The sequence below is a fragment of the Labrus mixtus genome, chromosome 3 (genome assembly GCF_963584025.1).
Source record: "Labrus mixtus chromosome 3, fLabMix1.1, whole genome shotgun sequence".
In the NCBI taxonomy this organism is placed as follows: Eukaryota; Metazoa; Chordata; class Actinopteri; order Labriformes; family Labridae; genus Labrus; species Labrus mixtus.
Genome location: NC_083614.1, coordinates 7737898 through 7753630, shown reverse-complemented (window position 1 = coordinate 7753630; position 15733 = coordinate 7737898). Strand labels below are relative to the sequence as shown.

At 38.3% G+C, this 15733-nt stretch overlaps 1 protein-coding gene across 4 annotated transcripts in view; it reads left to right on the top strand.

The window, feature by feature from the left end:
• The first annotated feature begins 352 nt into the window (after positions 1 to 352).
• lpp (LIM domain containing preferred translocation partner in lipoma) overlaps positions 353 to 15733 on the top strand; it is a 182118-nt gene continuing 166737 nt past the window's right edge. The window contains exons 1-2 of one of the 4 annotated variants that reach the window (XM_061030555.1): positions 353 to 563; positions 6335 to 6403. The gene's annotated coding sequence lies outside the window, so the exon portion shown is untranslated. Of the gene's footprint in view, positions 564 to 6327; positions 6404 to 8089; positions 8202 to 15733 lie in introns of those variants that run through there. The other 3 variants (XM_061030552.1, XM_061030553.1, XM_061030554.1) reach the window with 3 other exon arrangements.

The following is a 15733-nucleotide window of genomic DNA, read 5'->3' as shown; positions in this document are numbered from 1 at the left end:
GGATGAAGAGAAATATAAGAAAAAAGTCAAAATACAGATAAAGGAAGTTGAAATGTCCAGAATGAAGTCGAAACGTGGGGAATAAAGTTGAAACACAATTTTGAGGAAAAAGTCGAAATGTTGAGAATGGATTTGAAATAGGCCTACTATTACGTGAAATTTCAACTAAACTTTATTCTTGACAATTCAACGTTTTTCTGATAGTGCATAATGAAAAAGAACACCTTCATCATCTCCTTATCTATTTCTCATGCTCTTCCGTAAAAAGTGTAGATTAAAAAAAAAAAGGAAAAAAAAAAAGCATTACAACTTATATATTCTCCTTCATTTCCCCCCCTGTCCCATACATGTATGTGTCTATAAACAGAGGCAGGGTGAAGTGTTTTGGCTGGGTGACACCGCTGGCCTGCTGCCTTACATGGGCAAACCTCTGAACTGACTGAGACGGCTGGAATTTCAGAGCGTGACGTCACTGCCTACAACTCTCCCAGAATTTTGGATCAAGAAGTTTCACTTTTTTTGGTGGGATTTTCGACCTCCTGTTACATTTCCTAGAAAGCGAGGTAAGCGAAACTATCGAGCTCTCCTCTTTCGCTTTAAACCTTTCTGTGACTGTCGGCTGTGTTGAACTGCTGTAACTTCTAAAATATGAGGGATTTCCTCAGTGTTTGGAGCAGCTCGTCTTCAATTTGTTCGGCCTTGTTAGGCTATAATATGATCTTTTACTGTAGTTCACTATGAGGGCGTGGACTACTCTCGATAGCCGTGGCTGGTACTAATGCTACATGAGGATACTAACTAACCTAACTTGTCGCCGAGCCAGGCTCAGTCATGCGTTTGAAAATACGATACATTGTGAACAAGTTTTGCCGAGAGGGACTCTGGGCGTCTCTGGTGTTTCTGTTTTTAGCCGAGTGGTCTGCTGCTGCTGAGCAATGCGGAAGACACACTGTCACCGGGGAAACATGAGAGCCCCCATCTGCACAGAAATATGTCGCTGCATGTTACCTTAGCATACAAAGTAACCTACATTTACTAAAGCGTCCCGTTACAGGAATATCTGTTAGCTGGGTGTTTGACTTTTGGGATAGCCGTCAAAGGTTAGCTCAATAACTGTGTGTCTGGGCTTGTTTACGACAGTGTAGATTCGCCACGTTGTTTAAGTTGTATTAAAGACATGTTTAAATGTTAAACTAGAGAGAAATGTGGGTTTAAACTGTTTGTATGACAATGTAAGTACTTTTAAAACGCTCCAACAGAGCTAACGCAGTGTTGTTGACATGCTCTTAGAGAAGTGGACTAACTTTACAGCACAGGCCTCATGTGTACTTTTACCCCAGGTTTAGATTAAAAGATAGAGCAGGAAACCATCACTGCTTTGATTCGTGACACAAAAATGCACAACCAGGCCCCACCCAAGTGAAATAGTAATTTAAAGTCTCTGCAGGGGGCATCACACTCCCTCAGCCTGATGCCGTAAACTGTATCTGTGACAGTGGTGACATCCTTCAAATATTGTCTGTCATGTCATTACCATTTAGTTGGATTTTCTTTGTAAAGTAACCTCACTTCCATGACATAAAAAGTCACTTTGAATGTTTCACGAAAGAAAACCTGGTGTCCTTTAGTTGCATCCTTTCTGTTGACAAGCGTTATTTCAAAGGGCACTTTGTTAAAGCCTGGCTCAGACTGCAGGATAATCTGGCCGATTTGAGGTTCAATTCCCCCTCAGGACAATCGCGGGGATGTTCCCAACTGGTAACCAATTATCTTCCCAGATTATCTTGTAGTGTTAGTGGTATAAAGGTCAAATATTAAGGTCCCTGATTTGCTCAGAGATTGTTGGGGACGACCCGATTTATATCAAATACGTTTGACATTTAGGATTTAAAATCTTGTCCTTCACAGGAAGGAAGTTTTCCCTGTCGGACGGCGAGGGTGGGAGGGCGCTCAGGAGGAAGGATGACTTAAAAAGAATAATACAAAAGTGACAATATCAACCAAGAAAGGAGGAGAACATACTGGCAAATAGAAAACATAATGAAGCATTTTTATTATATGAAGGTCGCACCTGTCATGTGCATACAGACCATTTCACATACATTTTCCAGAGTATTCCCTGCTGCGATCTCAAATCAGCTCACCCAGACTTCACGCGGATAACTTACTAGAGGGCTGGCATGAAAAAGTGAGGGCAAAGTCTGAGTGAAAAATGTAGCTGTTTGCATTCACACATGCAGCTCAACCTGAAAAACCTGAGTTTTGGACAAATGTGAAAGCACTTTAAAAGACTATTCAATCATCAAACTCCTGATCTTCTGATTGAAGAATGACCCACACTACCTCTGAGCTGCCCATGAATAGAATAGGTCAATAATCAATACTTTTTTGTGAGTGAAAAACAAAACCTTTAACTGTACCTTACATTTTGTTTTCCTGCTATAAAATGTTGCCAACGTGCAAAAATGAGTCTGACTTCCTCTAAAAGACAGAATTCAAACTCTGACTTGTGTTGGGTGTCAAACCAATAACAGCTTCCTCCCCTGAGAGTGCTGTCATCAAACTGAATACATCTGCGTCACTCCGACACATTTTTCACAACATTAAACGGAAGTGTCTTTAAAATCTCTGCCTAAAAAGGACTCATTTGACAGCGTTGATGATGTTAAAGTTAAAAGATGAGTGCTTCTGCTGCCTTTGAGCTCAGGCCCCCCCGGTGTTCTCGGTAGTCGTGTTATTCTACTGTTTGTGTTTCTTGGCATATTTTAATGAGGATGTCCCTCTCTGAAAGGGACAGCAGCAATTTCCCAAATTTAAAGTGTACGGTTTAAGAGTAGAGCCTGATGCCACGACAGTTGGCTTTCAAAAAGTGTCACCTTTGTAAGCAGCTTCAGTCCAACCAGTAGTTTGCATCTCTATAATGTTGGTACCTTTGATATATTTGTAAGATGTGCATACCTTACAATCTGATTTTATCTGAAAAAAGAAATGCCTGACAAAACTTAAAGCTCCTGTGAAGGTATTTCCAGAATCCTGAAAGACTCCTCTAATTATTTGGATGAAAAAGATTATTCCAGCTGCTGCAAGATAAGACTGGTTTGTAACCTCTGTCCAATCAACAGTGCTTTGTTGAAATGACTGATCTATATTTTTCCAGGATAAATCTGTCGTACTGGAACCAGAACAAAATATTTCTGCATCTTTCTAATTATTCATATTTTGATACAAAATAAGTTGCTTGTTACCTTTAATTTTCTACATTAGCATTGTCACAATACCAGAATTTAAGACTTTGATACTATTGATTTTATAATAGTACCAATCAATCATGGTTTGGATACCAAGGTAACAAAGATTGTAAGTGATAGGTAGGCAACCAATATTGGGTTATTTCTTGTTTTTATGTGCAAAAACTGCAAGCAAACTCCTGCACACTGTGTAATTCAACAGTGCAGGTTTTCTCTCTTTGGGCTTAATGTTTGACTAAAGAGTAGGACTGTCCTGAATACCATTTTTTGTTTCCAGCGCGTGCCACCAACGGCACTACGTTTCATATAGCCTACGCTGCGGGTCTATTTTTGCCGGAGTACGCTGCAGGCATGTGTCAAGCTGGAAAGAATATGACAGCCCGGACAGGAAGTCAGACAAGGAAAAGCACAGAGCATCCGGTCAATTACAAAATAAAACACAATATATGGACTCGCGATTGTATTTTTCATCACTTTATCAACATTACGTTAAAGCAGGCACCGAATGAACACCAAATCATCTTCAGAAAGACAAAGCAACATGTTTGCACATTTCTCTCTTTATATGCAGTGACATCTCTGCAAACTGGTTAAAATTCTTAAAAAAGAATGTTTTAATTCTCGATGGTAAGGAGACACTTGGAGGAACGACAGTTCTGCAACACCTTCAAAGATCATGGGGTATTTCTTCATCTCTGTGACTTGAATCATATGGTTGCACGCTCAAGGCTCACACTAACAAAGGCTCAAGTTGTTCTAGTGAAGGAGGAAATGTGTGTACAGTATATCTCCATCTTCCTCAGAGAGTCATGTTGATGATTTATCTCTCCAATGGCAGTGAACTGACCTTTAATGTGCACATGAAAGGAATCAAAAACTGAGGTCCAAAAAACTTGTCAAGCATTAAACTGATTTGATCTATCTTACATACATGTTTTTTTTATATATATATATATATAGAACCCAGAGGGAGGTTACATAATCATATTAGAGGAAAAACAAACAAAGTGTTTATTCTGACACACAAAGATGCATGACCAGACTCATGACACATCACACAGGGCATAGCATGGACATGTCAGTGCCCGCCTGCTCTGTACTCACATGCACAACAATCCTGTTTTCTGTCGCTTACATTCACATGCATTTGAGAACAATACACTGTCAAACCTGCATCGTACTTATAGGACTCATCTGAAATATTTGTCCATCAGGAAGAGTGTAAAGCCTCACAGTGCTTTCTTTAGTTTTGCACTATACATGCTACTTGCAGCATCAACTCTTCACGCAGCTTGTCCCTTCCTTAAAGAAAACATGGAAGTAAAAAAACTTGTGTAGTCTTATGCAATTTGTTTGCATGTTTGTTGCACCAGACGGTATGCTTCGTGTGTTTCTTTAAAAGGGCTTTTGCTGTTGCATCAGAAAAAAACAAAAAAAACCCATCTACTATCTTCAAGCTCCGTAGAAGAATTTGGGGTTTTTAAATAATGAGAGAGGAAGGATATACACATCCTATCCAAAGTCTGCAAAATTGGTGGTGTGAAAAAAAACCCAGAATGTAATAGAGATAAGAGTTGTCTCGCAGAGTATGCTGTTGTTTTCACCATCTGGAGAGAGCCTCATCTACTCTAAACTGTTTACTTAATGCAAGTTACAATGCAAACAGGATTGTTTATTACTACAGAGTGAAAGGTATCTCACCAGACGAGATCATTCTGAACATGATAACTAGACACATGCTCAATCAGGTAGATTAACTCAGACAAAGAGCACATCAAACGACTGAAACATCTCGTAAAAATGAAACGATTATCAGTGAACTAGTAATGGTTACTCTTCACAACATGAAGCATTGACGCAGCTTTTCAATGCTCAGTCTGTCAGATACACTAAGCCTTTTATGGGACATTTCATAGCATATAAGCTTAATAAAAAGCATCACTTTATGAACAAGCCAACCCATACATTGCTTGTAATTAAATTTTAAACCACACACACATTTCAACAAAGAGAGAAAAGATCACAAGTGAAACGTTTCCCCACTTATCTTTACAGTCATCAGTATGAAATTAAACACTGAATACCACAATGATGTAAAAACCATTATAAATATGTAGATAAAGATGTATTGATTAGAAATGTATAATGTAGTCACAAAACCTGGTTTATATAAATATTAATATAATAATAATTAGAATACAACTTTTGATAATTGAATAAAAATGCTTCAATGCAGATATATTCAAGACTGGATCATCAGTGCAATAAAAAGTTGGATCATTTTATTTTAATCCTGAGCAAAATCTTTCTTATGAATTTATATAGTCTTTGTTTTCCTTCTTTTTTTAAAGAGTATTTTTCAGGTTTTATTGACTTTATTGTAGAGGAGGACAGTGGATAGAATCAGAAACAGTGGGGAGTGAAATACAGTAAATTGTTTAGGGTCGGAGTCGAACCCGGATCACCTGTGTCCTGGACTATAGCCTCTATACATGAAGTGTGCGATATCACTGCTATAGGCTGTCCAGCAGCGCCTGAAGCTTGTGGTTTATTTTTTTTCAAAGTGTATTTTTGGACCTTTAATGCCTTCATTTTAGAGACAGGGCAGTGAGCAGAGTCAGAAATCGGTTGACAGAGAAAGAGAGTAGGGAATGACATGCGAGAAAAGAGCCACAGGTCGGATTCATACCTGTTCTGCCCTCTTAGAGGACTACAGCCTCATGAGAATGGGGCTCACACCCGAACCACTACGCTACCAGCACTCCGGTCTGTTTTTTCTTTAATAAAAAGTTGTTACACTGAGGTGACATATTTTCTTTTGTATCCCTTGTCAACATTGTTTTCCTTGTAAAAGGTGAAAAATTAGTGCAGCAGGCTGAGGCAGCTACCTGGTGGGAAATGTCAGAGTCAAAGTTAGATGGACAGTTTATGTTCAGTCAGGAGGATTCATAGCAGTCTGCTCGAGGGTTCATATTTTCACTGAAATACTCTGAGTTTATCCTGAGACATGTAATCCTTCACAGTTCAACTGCAGCCATGAAATCACTGTGAGTAATACAGACATGTCTCTGTTTCTCAGTCAACAGATTTCAACACACAGTGAAGGCTGACGCTTCAACAAACCAGGAAACCCACACATCCAGACAGGAGGAAAGGTAAAGGAACTTTTGCTTGTATGGTTTCATAACTTTATGTAGGATTTATTTTGTGTTTTAACATTTTGTTTTAAGGTTGATTGTTTTGGGCTTTTTGATGCCTTTATTGTAGAGATAGGACAGTGGATAGAGTCAGAAATCAGGAGAGAGAGAGTGAGGAATGACATGCAGGAAAGGTGCCACAGGGCGGATTCAAACCTGTGCTGCCCGCTTGGAGGACTATAGCCTCTGTACATAGGGCATGCGCATTAACCACTACGCTACTGATGTCCCATATTATTTATTTGAAGTAAAATGAATGAACACGTCACCCTCAAAAGGCCTCACAAGTGAGCCCATCATAATGGTGAACAACTGAGCCAAATAAGCTCTTTTATTCTCCAGTGTGAGGTAGTGTTGGTGAATGTAAGTGTTTGTGGGTAATCTTTAAAGTCATGTTTTGTCTTTTTATCGCTGTAATCTCTGAGGTAGCTCTCTCAAAGCTGGTGTAATGTCACTTCTGTGTTAGGCCAAGTCAAAACCTGGTCCTACTATTCTACTGCAATGCAAACCAAGTAGTTTAAGGCTTATTGCAGCTCCAAGGGGTTCAGGATATCTGAGAAATTACCTCATTTCATTTCTCTGAAGTTATCCTCAGTTGGGTCTGACTACTATAAAAAGTGTAGTCTATGTGTACTCACTCTGTAGCCCACTGTTCATTTGTGCTTAAGGCTAGCAACTCAAGGCTACTTTTGTGATACTTAGGATGTTCTTAAACATGTTTTTTTTTAATTAATTTAGCTTTGTGTTCAAGCTTTAGAACTAGAAGTGTCATCATGTATCATCAATAAGAGGTAATCACAGGAACAACTCCTGTTTCTACCACAGGTAACCTTTGTATTGTATTAGAGTCACATAAAAGTTATATTTATTCCTATATGTCTGTCAGGACTTATCGCCAGATGTTGAACTATAGTAATAGGAAAGGAAAGAGAAGTATTCAAGTTCACTGAATATCTGTGAACATGAATTTCAGTCCTCTAAACGTGCTCTGTCCTTTGGGATTTTTGATGAAGAGCTGTTTAAGGAAACAAGGGCTCTCAAGCCCAAATTGCTCTTCAGCATAATTCCCATCCAGGCAGGGTGGTGTAATGTTCTTTCTAAGCGTTTCTTAATGTTACCCTGATCTCCTCTGACCTTCGGCACTCGTGGGGAGTAATCAGACTTTAATTATACCTTCTTAATCATTGGAAGACAATCTGGGTAATAAGACAGCTTCTCACGATAAACGGGCTGTCTATAACTTCTAATCGGGCAATGACAGAAAAAGATGAAGTAAAAGGTAAATAGTTTATATTTTCTTTTCCAGGTTCCTTTGAGCAGTTTTAAGCGACCTCTGTTTCGCTTCTCTACAAAGTGGCTGTAAAACCAGAGCTTGCAGTGCAGGCCTGCAGTGTTACCCATCTTAGGTCAGACTGAACCCAAAGCAGTTGTGAAAAGTTCTCTACAGTCATCATTATTATTATTCCCAGTGAAAGGTATGCACCACAGAGCTGGCTGTGTGGAGCGACTCCCACTCTCAGAGTTTGGCATTCCAAGTTAAAAGCAAACCAAACTGATATTGCCCCTCAATACTGGCTTCATATTTTCTCCATATTTGGGAATGTTTACCTCCTCATGATGGTTGACAGAGGTTGGAAGAGGGGATGTGAGTCATTTCAGCTGCATAAGGCTTTCTAAGGGTGAGAGTAGTCTTCCAAAAGATTGCCATTCAGTGAAGCTAGCAGCTTTCTGTGCTTCAATGATCTAAAGAGCAACTGTGAGTATCGTTCTGTGTAACATTTCTGTTTTTAAATGTTGATTTGATGAGGGCATGTGCGTGTACAATAGGAGCGAGCTGCTTTTACTGTTGCATAATAATATAATAAGGTTGAAAAAAGCTCAGTTGTGTATTTTTTTAGTAGCATTATCTAGTGCTTGAACATATATGCTATGAAGGGACATGTGTAATCTTTTATCACTGCACAATCTTCTGGAGCATCTCTGAAATTATGGAAAGAAGGCATGAGTTGATTTTGAATGTTCAGATCTCCAGATAAATGTTTTAAAGTTTGGACAAACTCAGCTCTGCTGTAAGATTAGTTTTTTTGTCTTGAAGAGTGAGTGTATATACAGCTGTCTGTGAGTAATATGAGACAAAGAAGAAGTGTGATGTAATCTGTTGTGACTGATTGGTTGTATTTGTATGAGCGTTTTCCTTTGGATGGTTTCTGATTGTGCCATCAGTGTGTGTTGGGGGAATCTCGGTTCATTAAAAAATTCAGTTTTTGCACATATCCAGTCTGGCTGATCTACAATTCAACAGGTCTCACTTTACCTTCAGGCTCTTATGTTAACACTTCAAACATGTACCTGCTGGTGTCTGGCATTAGTATTGGAGGGAGGAGGTAAATGACTTGACTCAGTTTGTAGGGCTGGTACTGCTGACTTTATCGATCATCTGATGACTTTTATCTGTAAATGAAACATATACTTTATTAATATATAACCTCAGAGCTGTTCCCCTGTTTGCATGCCACTGTAAATGTACAAAGCGTCTTTCTTATTAGGTAGAAACACACCTTTTTTGTTGAGCTCGGAAAGCATTGTTGTTTAGGTTGTTACATTTTCAATACTTACATTTTTGCCATGTAATTTTTGGTATCAAAACAGTTCACGTTTTTGTGCAATTTCAATTTTAGACATTTTGTGTGTGTAGGAATTCTACTTTTGTTGCTGTGGAATCCAAACAGTTTTAGTTTAATTTGAACTAGTATCTAGTAACTAGTATCAAAACTATTTCTGGAACTTCCAGAAAACATGAGACAGAGATCTGCTAGTGAAATACAACAATACTCAAATGAAATGCTTTTTGACTGGTGAATAAATTTAGTATTATTGGCGCATATCTGCGATAAAATTAGACGATTAGTCACTTGATATGCTAATATCGTCCGCTATTATTGGCTGGCCAATTAATCAGTTTGGCTCTAAGTGTGACAACTCTAATATGTTCATATATTTCATACAGTTGCTTTATGTTTTCTGTCTGTATAATATGAACAAGTAAAGGAGAGAGGTCAAAGTATATAAGTATATAAACAACAATAGCTGTAACTCTTCATATGAACAGCAATAGGCAAGGACAGACTGATGATCATTGAGAATAGATACATTACCTTTGCACCTTGCTCCTTAGTCTGCATCCAGATAATGCATTGTGCTGATGGACACGATCTTGTGTTGTGCTAGCCCCATTCACTCCAGACCAGGCACGATACATTGTTTAAATCAAGCCCCTGGAGTGCTTTTTATGACCTGATTTCTTTTGAGTAGAGGCTAGTAAATGTATAGCACATTTCTATACAACCTGTCATATACATTGTATATTATAAGATTTAAAATTAACCAACAAAAATCCATTACCACTCCATTTAAAAATAAATGTAGATCACTTCCAGTTTTACTTCAAAGTTATGTTGCAGTGCAGAGTCTCTTAACAAATACACTTTCAGATGGTGTTATGAGATCGTTCTATTGCGTTCCTGGTTCAACGTGAAGTCAATGACGCTGATTATTGGTTACATCAGTCACTTAATCTGGTCTCAGTCTACTTCACCGTCTTTAATTTCAAGATGTTGGCATCCTCAGATTGAGAAAGATTGTCTGTTTTCAGGGCAAGCCATCCAAATGAATCTCGTCAACAAATTAAGGCCTGATTAACAAGAGCAATTACAGCGAGGATCCCACTGAGCTGAGGAGAATCCAAAGTGGAGGAGATTATCTCTCTTATTAAGGAGAATCACTTTAAGGGGTTTGATTACTTTCTGTTTTTGTGTTTAACTCCTGATTACTCTATAACTGAGGATGCTTGTAAACAGCTGTTTTTCTATACCACGGAGAGTTTAAGAGCGTGCAGATTGAACACAAGATTCTATGTAAACAAGGGCAGTGCTGCTTTTAACGCCGTTATACAAAATGTTGCTGAAATGGTGTCAAGATAGAACTGACATTTTCTGAATGGTTGTATAAGATGGAGTTTTGCTGGTTGATTTCTATTCAGATGCAGAAGTATCTGTTCTGCTCTTCTGAATTTTGGGACGTTTTACCTCTGTAAAGTTATCCAAATGATTTTCCAAGCAATTTCACTGTAGCTATTTTCACTTTCCTGGCATTGAGCTCAGCAGAACCAGTGATAGTTAAGAAGGAAGGAAATGCTTCACTTGCAGCCTGATAGCTAGTAATACCAACTCATCTAGCGGCCTCAATGACCACAGATGACAAACCGCTGCACACACCATAGCCCCTTATACACTGCCAGTTCATGACAGGATATTTACACCCCTGTTACCCCTCATTTGCAATGTGTTAACGCATTGAGGGGGAATGGTGAGGCAAGTTTTTCCACCCCTGATCCGCCATCAGCGGTAGTAACAGAGGCCGTAACACAACACTGTGTGTGTGCATGCCTGGGTGTGAGTGTGTACGTGAAGCTCCTGCTGTTTGTCTCCTGCTTCTGGCCACACTGTTTGTTAGTTCACATTGCGTTACAACATTGACCATGCAATGTAAACGCACAAAGGCGTAATGGCGGTGAAGCTTTTACGGCACTGTCACAGACCAGCTCTTAGCTAATGGTAGCTGTGACCTGAAGCTGCTTCTTTTCTGCTGTAATGCTTTTGTCCTTGTAATATGTGTACATTTCTACCGTGAGCCAGATTGGTAAGAACTTTGAGAGGAATCTAGTTGTTTTATTGTTAATAGTAACCCTGAAGATATCCGATGTTTGGAAAATCTTAGTCTGTGAATGAACTGTCTAAAAGCTCTTGTGAGAATTTTTAACTGAATTGAATTCCGATACCTATACATGACCAGGAAAGTAAACAAGAACATCGGCAATGAGGTTGTTCTTTTCTATATATTTATTTGTACTGCGTGTAACTGCTGCTGCAGGGTAGGTGTCAGAAAACTGAGCTTCAACCTTTGGTAACAAATACCAATAAAGATTTACAGTGAATGATATGTTTAAAGGAAGCAGGCTGACCTTTTTTGATAAGAAAACATTTAACATGTACGAGACAAGATCAGCAACGATATATAGGGTGTGTGTGTTTCAGTTATTATCAAACTTAATGGCAAATCTCACATTTGGTATTATTTTTCGATACATATTGTGCCTTGAGCTTGGTCCCTCAGTTTAATGTTGATTTTGCTGCATGCTGGTTGGCAGCTTTGTGTTTAAACATATATCATCACCTCAGTGTAAGGTCTTCGGCTCTTTGAAGGAGGTTCACCTCAAGACTCTGCCTGCATTTATTGTTCTCTTTCCAACTCAAAGAAATGACCCACACATGCGGTATGATGTCACGACTACCAAACATAGTAGAACATGGAGTGTCTCAAAATAAAGTTAAATATCACTTTTATTGATTAGCAATTTAAAACACTAATTAAAGTTACCTTAGTTCAGCCAAAGTTGCTTCTTCCCTATTAAAAAAAAAAACATTGATAGATTAAGATAAATATATAAATAATAATCACAATGTCGTCGGCCATATTGCATGTCGAACTTGTGTACTTTTCCTCATTTCTGGTCCAAAGTTCTGATGGTTTTTTCAGGAATTTTTATTTCCTCTGATTTATTTCTGAGCTTTTTATGCCTCTTTTTTTGAGAGGACATGAGAGGAGGACATTGGTTAGAGTAGAAAATCAGGGAGAGAGAGCGAGTGATGATGTGACCACCTACTTTGAGTACTATAGCCTCTGTACATTGGGCACGACTTGACCGCTAGGCCACATGCGCCCCAACTTTAGTGGAACTTTTATTTTATATTTTTTATTTTTGTTGCCTGTGTAGTTGTGTAGTATCAATTTACAAATCGAGTCATTCTGTGTCTTGCTTGTTCTTGTGTTGTTCCTTACATTTCTCTTAAAGAATATTGTATCCATTCTTAATGACGTTTTTAGAAATGGACAACACTGCTTAACAGTGCCTGGGACGTCAGACTTAGACTTAGCTCAGGGACTTTTGAAAAGTATAAACATTATCCAAGGGACCAAACAAGAACTTTTTGATGGACTACCAGGATCAGGAAAAGTTCAGGTCATTGATACAGTTTGACCTTGCATTGAGACCCGTTAAACCCTGAGGTGATAACTGTATTTCTGACGTTGGCCCATTGTCACTTTCTGGTGGGTAAATGATCGCTCATCAACACTTTTTCGTGACCAGTAAACATCAGTAATCTTTAACATTGTCATAATGACAGCGGAGTGATTGTGTGCCAGAAGTGACATTTTACTCCGTGCCCCTATCATTTAGGATCAGATGCCACTAACTGATTAATCTGAGATTAGGCAGAAGCTGGAGGCTAATGGGACACTTTAGTCAAAGTGACTGATACACTTGCTTGGCATGCAGCGACAGATGCCAGCCTCTAAAGACGCTCAAATTACTGAAGCATGTTGTCGGCAAAACACAGAGCCATTAATGATGTGCCAAAACATATAAACAGCAAGCACATAAATCAGATTAGAATGACAACAAGATGGATGTCAGAGGACGGAGTTAGTGTTACAACTTAAAACATTGTTTTACTCTTCAGTGCAACAAGAAGTTATTAAGAAATCAAACTGTGTATTTAACGTGTGAGAGTCATTTAATGTGAACTAAACTGTGAATGTCATGAAAGATTCTTCAGATGAATTTAACATAACTCGTGTCAGATCTGTTTTCCCTCTCACATGAGCGGTGAATATTACACTTCTTTACTGTTCAAACTTTTGAAAGACGGAGGGTGTAATGGCCAGAATCTATCTGAACGATTGGTACAAACCAATAAAATGAGATATGCTGCATTTATTCAAATTTAATTTAATTCTATTTTCTCACCTAAATGAAGAAGCTGTTTAAAAATAAAACTTGTGTATTTTTTATTGCTTAGAATATGTATACTATTAGTATTCTGAACAATTTTAATATAAAATGTAAAAACTCAACATATGATTTAGCCTTTTATTCTTCCAAAAATTCAAATAGTATTTTTTAATATGTAACTACCACAAGCGTTAATTTTTATTTATTCATGTTTCTAATCCTTTATTTTTTAAATCTTTTCCTTATTTTCTATTTCTTTTCCTTTTAAAGACCAATCTGTGATAGATCTACTAAATTAAATCATACGATGACCTTACAATATGATCAGACATTAAGAAAACATGATATGTTGTTGCTGACTTCTCTGACAACAACACAGCATCCAGTATGTCCTCCTCCTAAGTTTAGATTCTGGTCCTGAATGCTCTGTTTTTGTTTTGACCAGAGAAGGAGGCGGTTTTAAGGCACACCATTCTTCTGTTTTGGACCCCTCGGGTTGCCCGGTAAACGTCAAACCTACAGGTGTTGCAGCGATGGAAGCCGTCAAGCCAACTGGTTCAGATTAAACTGATTCAACCCGACCTAAAAAGCCTTTTTCTGACAAGCTCTACGAGCACAAACGTGGTCAAACTAGCATAAATATTGGATATGCTTTTGAAAAATGGAGAGAGGTTAGAACGCAGAAATGGTGAGATGGTTAAACACCGAAGCTTCCGTGTCCGCAATGTCTTGACATTAACATTTTAAATGCTAGCGTTACATATTGCTGCTTTTTAAAGACAGTGAATCAGCACTTTCTGGTTGGTCTCCCTGTCCACGATTTGTATTAAATTGTATAAAAATATTTTTTTTTTAAAGGAAAGGCATTTATAAACCTAAATTAAAAGAAACACATGGTTAAATAACTGTAATTAATAAATAAAGATCACTCTTTTGTTTTGCATTTTTTGCGCCTATTATTTATATTTGATTATTTATTCTGTAATGTATTTTACATATTTCCATATTTTTTCACTTTTCTGATTTATCCTTTTTTAGTGCATCATGAACATCTGAGTGTTTGAGATGTTAAGGCAGAGCTTAATTAAGTAGGACGAGTTCTGATTTCTAACATCACACTTTTTGTTCTGCTACAATCTTAATGCGTCATTGTAGCTGTGAGCAGCACAAATTATACACCATCACTCTTTGAAAGAGCCATGCTAACAGCGCTGCAGTTGTCAGACTACTGGCACACTGCACGTGTACATATTTCATGTGGCTCATTGGCAGGATTAATTGCCAGCAGGTCTCCTGTGGTCCAGGAACGCAATTACCTACTGACCCAGATCACTCTGCTGGCTGAAAGTCTGAGTTCTGACAGAGTCACACCTGGGACTGAGTCTTCACATTGCCTCTCTCTCACCCGTACATCCAGGAAGTCTATCATTTTTACATTTGTGAGAATGGCAGGATATTTATGAATAAAAGGAGCTTTTAGTGCTTTCTATGAGTCATGCTCAGGAACTGAAGATATCCAATAGCGTTCTGATTTTATCCTGTGCTCAAGTTGATCTGTGTCAAATGTGATTTTTTTTTATTAAATGAGCCAATTAACTGATTTAAAGTAAAGAAACATAAAAAGATTAGGGTGTTTTGCTCTGTAGTTTCACTTTTGAAGGTGACATTTATAAATATGTCATCCTAGATATGAATGTTTCCCTTTTAATAAATATGAAACATAATATTTCAGAGCAATCTGCCAAATTTACAATGTCATTGCAATGGACATTTTCAAAAAAAACGAGACATTGTCTCAAAGGTATCGTGGGTAGCTAGTCAGACAATCAACAATGGTGAGGAAGTCTATGCTAAGTTGTCTAAGTTTGAAAAAAAATCATTAACAGCTGGTTACACCACAAGCCTGGAAAAGCATGGGGGCCAACATATGGGTGCAAAGAGATAAAGTTAAACTAGATAGACAATGGTCATTAAAACAAAGCTGATCTTTGAAGAATTTTCATTCATTACCAGAATCCTCCTTCATGTTCTTCACAATTTCTTACATCGAAAAGCTCTGGCTCAAGAGTTTTTTGTAAGATCTGTGGTCTCATGCCGGGTCCACCAGATAGATAGATAGATAGATAGATAGATAGATAGATAGATACTTTATTGATCCCAAGGGAAATTCAAAGTCACCAGTCTGAATGTTTAAAACAGGGTCGGGGCGCTGGTAGCGCAGTGGTCAGTGCGCGCGCCCCATGTATGGAGGCTGTCGTCTCAAGCGGGCGGCCCGGGTTCACTTCCCACCTGTGGCCTCCTTCCCACATGTCATTCCCCACTCTCTCTCTCCCTGATTTCCAACTCTATCCACTGTCCTATCTATCCATTAAAGGCACAAAAAGCCCAAAAATAAATCTTTAAAAAAAAACAAAAAAACAGGGTTGACAGATACC